Source organism: Cebidichthys violaceus, unplaced genomic scaffold (assembly GCF_023349555.1).
Source record: "Cebidichthys violaceus isolate CVI_PGR_0920_01 unplaced genomic scaffold, fCebVio1.0.p SCAF_15, whole genome shotgun sequence".
Lineage (NCBI taxonomy): Eukaryota > Metazoa > Chordata > Actinopteri > Perciformes > Stichaeidae > Cebidichthys > Cebidichthys violaceus.
The window spans coordinates 14,632-20,000 of record NW_027176318.1 but is presented as its reverse complement, the minus strand read 5'-3'; the positions used below and the strand labels follow the sequence as shown (position 1 = coordinate 20,000).

At 41.1% G+C, this 5,369-nt stretch overlaps 14 non-coding genes across 14 annotated transcripts in view; all 14 read left to right on the top strand.

Annotated features, from left to right (window-relative positions):
* trnaa-ugc (transfer RNA alanine (anticodon UGC)) overlaps positions 1-71 on the top strand; it is a 72-nt gene extending 1 nt beyond the window's left edge. Inside the window, exon 1 of the tRNA in view lies at positions 1-71. This exon is cut by the window's left edge and continues 1 nt beyond it. This is a non-coding gene — a tRNA (tRNA-Ala).
* A 210-nt stretch (positions 72-281) lies between these two features.
* On the top strand, positions 282-363 carry trnas-gga (transfer RNA serine (anticodon GGA)). Its single transcript has one exon. It is a non-coding gene; the product is annotated as a tRNA-Ser (tRNA).
* A 298-nt stretch (positions 364-661) lies between these two features.
* trnaa-ugc (transfer RNA alanine (anticodon UGC)) lies at positions 662-733 on the top strand. Its single transcript has one exon. It is a non-coding gene; the product is annotated as a tRNA-Ala (tRNA).
* Positions 734-942: 209 nt separating this feature from the next.
* trnas-aga (transfer RNA serine (anticodon AGA)) lies at positions 943-1,024 on the top strand. The gene has a single exon. It is a non-coding gene; the product is annotated as a tRNA-Ser (tRNA).
* Positions 1,025-1,321: 297 nt separating this feature from the next.
* Positions 1,322-1,393, top strand: trnaa-ugc (transfer RNA alanine (anticodon UGC)). Its single transcript has one exon. It is a non-coding gene; the product is annotated as a tRNA-Ala (tRNA).
* A 210-nt stretch (positions 1,394-1,603) lies between these two features.
* On the top strand, positions 1,604-1,685 carry trnas-aga (transfer RNA serine (anticodon AGA)). The gene has a single exon. It is a non-coding gene; the product is annotated as a tRNA-Ser (tRNA).
* Positions 1,686-1,989: 304 nt separating this feature from the next.
* On the top strand, positions 1,990-2,061 carry trnaa-ugc (transfer RNA alanine (anticodon UGC)). The gene has a single exon. It is a non-coding gene; the product is annotated as a tRNA-Ala (tRNA).
* Positions 2,062-2,271: 210 nt separating this feature from the next.
* trnas-aga (transfer RNA serine (anticodon AGA)) lies at positions 2,272-2,353 on the top strand. The gene has a single exon. It is a non-coding gene; the product is annotated as a tRNA-Ser (tRNA).
* A 297-nt stretch (positions 2,354-2,650) lies between these two features.
* Positions 2,651-2,722, top strand: trnaa-ugc (transfer RNA alanine (anticodon UGC)). The gene has a single exon. It is a non-coding gene; the product is annotated as a tRNA-Ala (tRNA).
* A 210-nt stretch (positions 2,723-2,932) lies between these two features.
* Positions 2,933-3,014, top strand: trnas-aga (transfer RNA serine (anticodon AGA)). Its single transcript has one exon. It is a non-coding gene; the product is annotated as a tRNA-Ser (tRNA).
* A 304-nt stretch (positions 3,015-3,318) lies between these two features.
* trnaa-ugc (transfer RNA alanine (anticodon UGC)) lies at positions 3,319-3,390 on the top strand. The gene has a single exon. It is a non-coding gene; the product is annotated as a tRNA-Ala (tRNA).
* A 209-nt stretch (positions 3,391-3,599) lies between these two features.
* Positions 3,600-3,681, top strand: trnas-aga (transfer RNA serine (anticodon AGA)). Its single transcript has one exon. It is a non-coding gene; the product is annotated as a tRNA-Ser (tRNA).
* A 586-nt stretch (positions 3,682-4,267) lies between these two features.
* On the top strand, positions 4,268-4,349 carry trnas-aga (transfer RNA serine (anticodon AGA)). Its single transcript has one exon. It is a non-coding gene; the product is annotated as a tRNA-Ser (tRNA).
* Positions 4,350-4,932: 583 nt separating this feature from the next.
* On the top strand, positions 4,933-5,014 carry trnas-aga (transfer RNA serine (anticodon AGA)). Its single transcript has one exon. It is a non-coding gene; the product is annotated as a tRNA-Ser (tRNA).
* Positions 5,015-5,369: the final 355 nt, after the last annotated feature.

Genomic DNA, 5,369 nt, shown 5'->3' with positions numbered 1-5,369 from the left:
GGGATGTAGCTCAGTGGTAGAGCGCGTGCTTTGCATGTATGAGGCCCGGGGTTCAATCCCCCGTATCTCCATCAGGTATTATAGTCGCTGGTAAGAATTATTGAGTTTAGAAACATGGCAAACCAAACATATGTCGAGCAAATTAATCACTGCACCAAGTATCAGTAAGGCAAGCAAAATCAACCGCCTGTATTCCAGAAAAATGCACTTAATAAGTGTCTTTTTCAGCCACTGAGACAGTTTCTAGAATTTCCGAAAGTTTGTCTAACACTGTCCCATGGGTTGTTGTGTCCGAGTGGTTAAGGCGATGGACTGGAAATCCATTGGGATCTTCCCGCGCAGGTTCAAACCCTGCCAACAACGAAAGACACTTTTCCGCTTTGTGGCCTCACCATAGAACCTCCATGCTGAGACATTTCAGGTTCAGCTTGGACAAAGATCAGCCTCAAAGTTGCTGCTTTGACACAAATTGTTGATTGAGCAAACAGTTTCTTGTCTATGTTGTCACATTGACAATATCAACTTCCTTTACAACATTGTAGTTGCGTTTCACAATAAAAAAAAAAGTTCAAATAAAAGTCTGCATCCATTGTTTTTTGTCATATTACTTCCTCTATTTAGGCATCTCGAAGAAAGGTAGACAATTTGTTAAGTATTTTTGGGGGATGTAGCTCAGTGGTAGAGCGCGTGCTTTGCATGTATGAGGCCCGGGGGTCAATCCTCCGCATCTCCATCAGGTACTATAGTCGCTGGAAAGAATTATTGAGTTTAGAAACATGGCAAACCAAACATATGTCAAGTAAATGAATGACTGCACCAAGTATCACTAATCAAGCAAAATCGACCAACTGTGTTGCAGAAAAATGCACTTAATAAGTGTATTTTTCAGCAAATGAGACAGTTTCTAAAATTTCTGAAAGTTTGTCTAACACTGTCCCGTGGGTTGTTGTGGCCGAGTGGTTAAGGCGATGGACTAGAAATCCATTGGGATTTTCCCGCGCAGGTTCAAACCCTGCCAACAACAAAAGACACTTTTCCGCTTTGTGGCCTCACCATAGAACCTCCATGCTGAGACATTTCAGGTTTAGCTTGGACAAAGATCAGCCTCAAAGTTGCTGCTTTGACACAAATTGTTGATTGAGCAAACAGTTCCTTGTCTATGTTGTCACATTGACAATATCAACTTCCTTTACAACATTGTAGTTGCGTTTCACAATAAAAAAGAAGGTCAAATAAAAATCTGCATCCATTGTTTTTTGTCATATTACTTCCTCTATTTAGGCATCTCGAAGAAAGGTAGACAATTTGTTGGGTATTTTTGGGGGATGTAGCTCAGTGGTAGAGCGCGTGCTTTGCATGTATGAGGCCCGGGGTTCAATCCCCCGAATCTCCATCAGGTATTATCGTCGCTGGTAAGAATTATTGAGTTTAGAAACATGGCAAACCAAACATATGTCAAGCAAATGAATGACTGCACCAAGTATCAGTAAGGCAAGCAAAATCGACCAACTGTGTTGCAGAAAAATGCACTTAATAAGTGTCTTTTTCAGCCACTGAGACAGTTCCCAGAATTTATGAAAGTTTGTTTAAAACTGTCCCGTGAGTTGTTGTGGCCGAGTGGTTAAGGCGATGGTCTAGAAATCCATTGGGATCTTCCCGCGCAGGTTCAAACCATGCCAACAACAAAAGACACTTTTCCGCTTTGTGGCCTCACCATAGAACCTCCATGCTGAGACATTTCAGGTTCAGCTTGGACAAAAATCAGCCTCAAAGTTGCCGCTTTGACACAAATTGTTGATTGAGCAAACAGTTCCTTGTCTATGTTGTCACATTGACAATATCAACTTCCTTTACAACATTGTAGTTGCGTTTCACAGTAAAAAAGAAGTGCAAATAAAAATCTGCATCCATTGTTTTTTGTCATATTACTTCCTCTATTTAGGCATCTCGAAGCAAGGTAGAGAATTTGTTGGGTGTTTGGTATTTTTGGGGGATGTAGCTCAGTGGTAGAGCGCGTGCTTTGCATGTATGAGGCCCGGGGTTCAATACCCTGTATCTCCATCAGGTATTATAGTCGCTGGTAAGAATTATTGAGTTTAGAAACATGGCAAACCAAACATATGTCGAGCAAATTAATCACTGCACCAAGTATCAGTAAGGCAAGCAAAATCAACCAACTGTATTCCAGAAAAATGCACTTAATAAGTGTCTTTTTCAGCCACTAAGACAGTTTCTAGAATTTCCAAAAGTTTGTCTAACACTGTCCCATGGGTTGTTGTGGCCGAGTGGTTAAGGCGATGGACTAGAAATCCATTGGGATCTTCCCGCGCAGGTTCAAACCCTGCCAACAACGAAAGACACTTTTCCGCTTTGTGGCCTCACCATAGAACCTCCATGCTGAGACATTTCAGGTTCAGCTTGGACAAAGATCAGCCTCAAAGTTGCTGCTTTGACACAAATTGTTGATTGAGCAAACTGTTCCTTGTCTATGTTGTCAAATTGACAATATCAACTTCCTTTACAACATTGTAGTTGCGTTTCACAATAAGAAAGAAGTTCAAATAAAAATCTGCATCCATTGTTTTTTGTCATATTACTTCCTCTATTTAGGCATCTCGAAGAAAGGTAGACAATTTGTTGGGTATTTTCGGGGGATGTAGCTCAGTGGTAGAGCGCGTGCTTTGCATGTATGAGGCCCGGAGTTCAATCCCCCGCATCTCCATTAGGTAATATAGTCGCTGGTAAGAATTATTGAGTTTAGAAACATGGCAAACCAAACATATGTCAAGCAAATGAATGACTACACCAAGTATCAGTAAGGCAAGCAAAATCGACCAACTGTGTTGCAGAAAAATGCACTTAATAAGTGTCTTTTTCAGCCACTGAGACAGTTTCTAGAATTTCCGAAAGTTTGTCTAACACTGTCCCGTGGGTTGTTGTGGCCGAGTGGTTAAGGCGATGGACTAGAAATCCATTGGGATCTTCCCGCGCAGGTTCAAACCCTGCCAACAACGAAAGACACTTTTCCGCTTTGTGGCCTCACCATAGAACCTCCATGCTGAGACATTTCAGGTTCAGCTTGGACAAAGATCAGCCTCAAAGTTGCTGCTTTGACACAAATTGTTGATTGAGCAAACAGTTCCTTGTCTATGTTGTCACATTGACAATATCAACTTCCTTTACAACATTGTAGTTGCGTTTCACAATAAAAAAGAAGGTCAAATAAAAATCTGCATCCATTGTTTTTTGTCATATTACTTCCTCTATTTAGGCATCTCGAAGCAAGGTAGAAAATTTGTTGGGTGTTTGGTACTTTTGGGGGATGTAGCTCAGTGGTAGAGCGCGTGCTTTGCACGTATGAGGCCCGGGGTTCAATCCCCAGCATCTCTATCAGGTACTATAATCACTGGTAAGAATTATTGAGTTTAGAAACATGGCAAACCAAACATATGTCAAGTAAATGAATGACTGCACCAAGTATCACTAATCAAGCAAAATCAAACAGCTGTGTTGCAGAAAAATGCACTTAATAAGTGTCTTTTTCAGCAAATGAGACAGTTTCTAGAATTTCCGAAAGTTTGTCTAACACTGTCCCGTGGGTTGTTGTGTCCGAGTGGTTAAGGCGATGGACTAGAAATCCATTGGGATCTTTCCGCTCAGGTTCAAACCCTGCCAACAACGAAAGACACTTTTCCGCTTTGTGGCCTCACCATAGAACCTCCATGCTGAGACATTTCAGGTTCAGCTTGGACAAAGATCAGCCTCAAAGTTGCTGCTTTGACACAAATTGTTGATTGAGCAAACAGTTCCTTGTCTATGTTGTCACATTGACAATATCAACTTCCTTTACAACATTGTAGTTGCGTTTCACAATAAAAAAGAAGGTCAAATAAAAATCTGCATCCATTGTTTTTTGTCATATTACTTCCTCTATTTAGGCATCTCGAAGCAAGGTAGAGAATTTGTTGGGTGTTTGGTATTTTTGGGGGATGTAGCTCATTGTTAGAGTGCGTGCTTTGCATGTATGAGGCCCGGGGTTCAATCCTCTGTATCTCCATCAGGTATTATAGTCGCTGGTAAGAATTATTGAGTTTAGAAACATGGCAAACCAAACATATGTCGAGCAAATGAATAACTGCACCAAGTATCAGTAAGGCAACCAAAATCAACCAACTGTGTTACAGAAAAATGCACTTAATAAGTGTCTTTTTCAGCCACTGAGACAGTTCCCAGAATTTATGAAAGTTTGTTTAAAACTGTCCCGTGAGTTGTTGTGGCCAAGTGGTTAAGGCGAAGGACTAGAAATCCATTGGGATCTTCCCACGCAGGTTCAAACCCTGCCAACAACGAAAGACACTATTCCGCTTTGTGGCCTCACCATAGAACCTCCATGCTGAGACATTTCAGGTTCAGCTTGGACAAAGATCAGCCTCAAAGTTGCTGCTTTGACACAAATTGTTGATTGAGCAAACAGTTCCTTGTCTATGTTGTCACATTGACAATATCAACTTCCTTTACAACATTGTAGTTGCGTTTCACAATAAAAAAGGTCAAATAAAAATCTGCATCCATTGTTTTTTGTCATATTACTTCCTCTATTTAGGCATCTCGAAGCAAGGTAGAGAATTTGTTGGGTGTTTGGTATTTTTGGGGGATGTAGCTCATTGTTAGAGTGCGTGCTTTGCATGTATGAGGCCCGGGGTTCAATCCTCTGTATCTCCATCAGGTATTATAGTCGCTGGTAAGAATTATTGAGTTTAGAAACATGGCAAACCAAACATATGTCGAGCAAATGAATAACTGCACCAAGTATCAGTAAGGCAACCAAAATCAACCAACTGTGTTACAGAAAAATGCACTTAATAAGTGTCTTTTTCAGCCACTGAGACAGTTCCCAGAATTTATGAAAGTTTGTTTAAAACTGTCCCGTGAGTTGTTGTGGCCGAGTGGTTAAGGCGAAGGACTAGAAATCCATTGGGATCTTCCCACGCAGGTTCAAACCCTGCCAACAACGAAAGACACTATTCCGCTTTGTGGCCTCACCATAGAACCTCCATGCTGAGACATTTCAGGTTCAGCTTGGACAAAGATCAGCCTCAAAGTTGCTGCTTTGACACAAATTGTTGATTGAGCAAACAGTTCCTTGTCTATGTTGTCACATTGACAATATCAACTTCCTTTACAACATTGTAGTTGCGTTTCACAATAAAAAAGGTCAAATAAAAATCTGCATCCATTGTTTTTTGTCATATTACTTCCTCTATTTAGGCATCTCGAAGCAAGGTAGAGAATTTGTTGGGTATTTTTGGGGGATGTAGCTCAGTGGTAGAGCGCGTGCTTTGCATGCTTTGCACGTGATCCCAATGGAT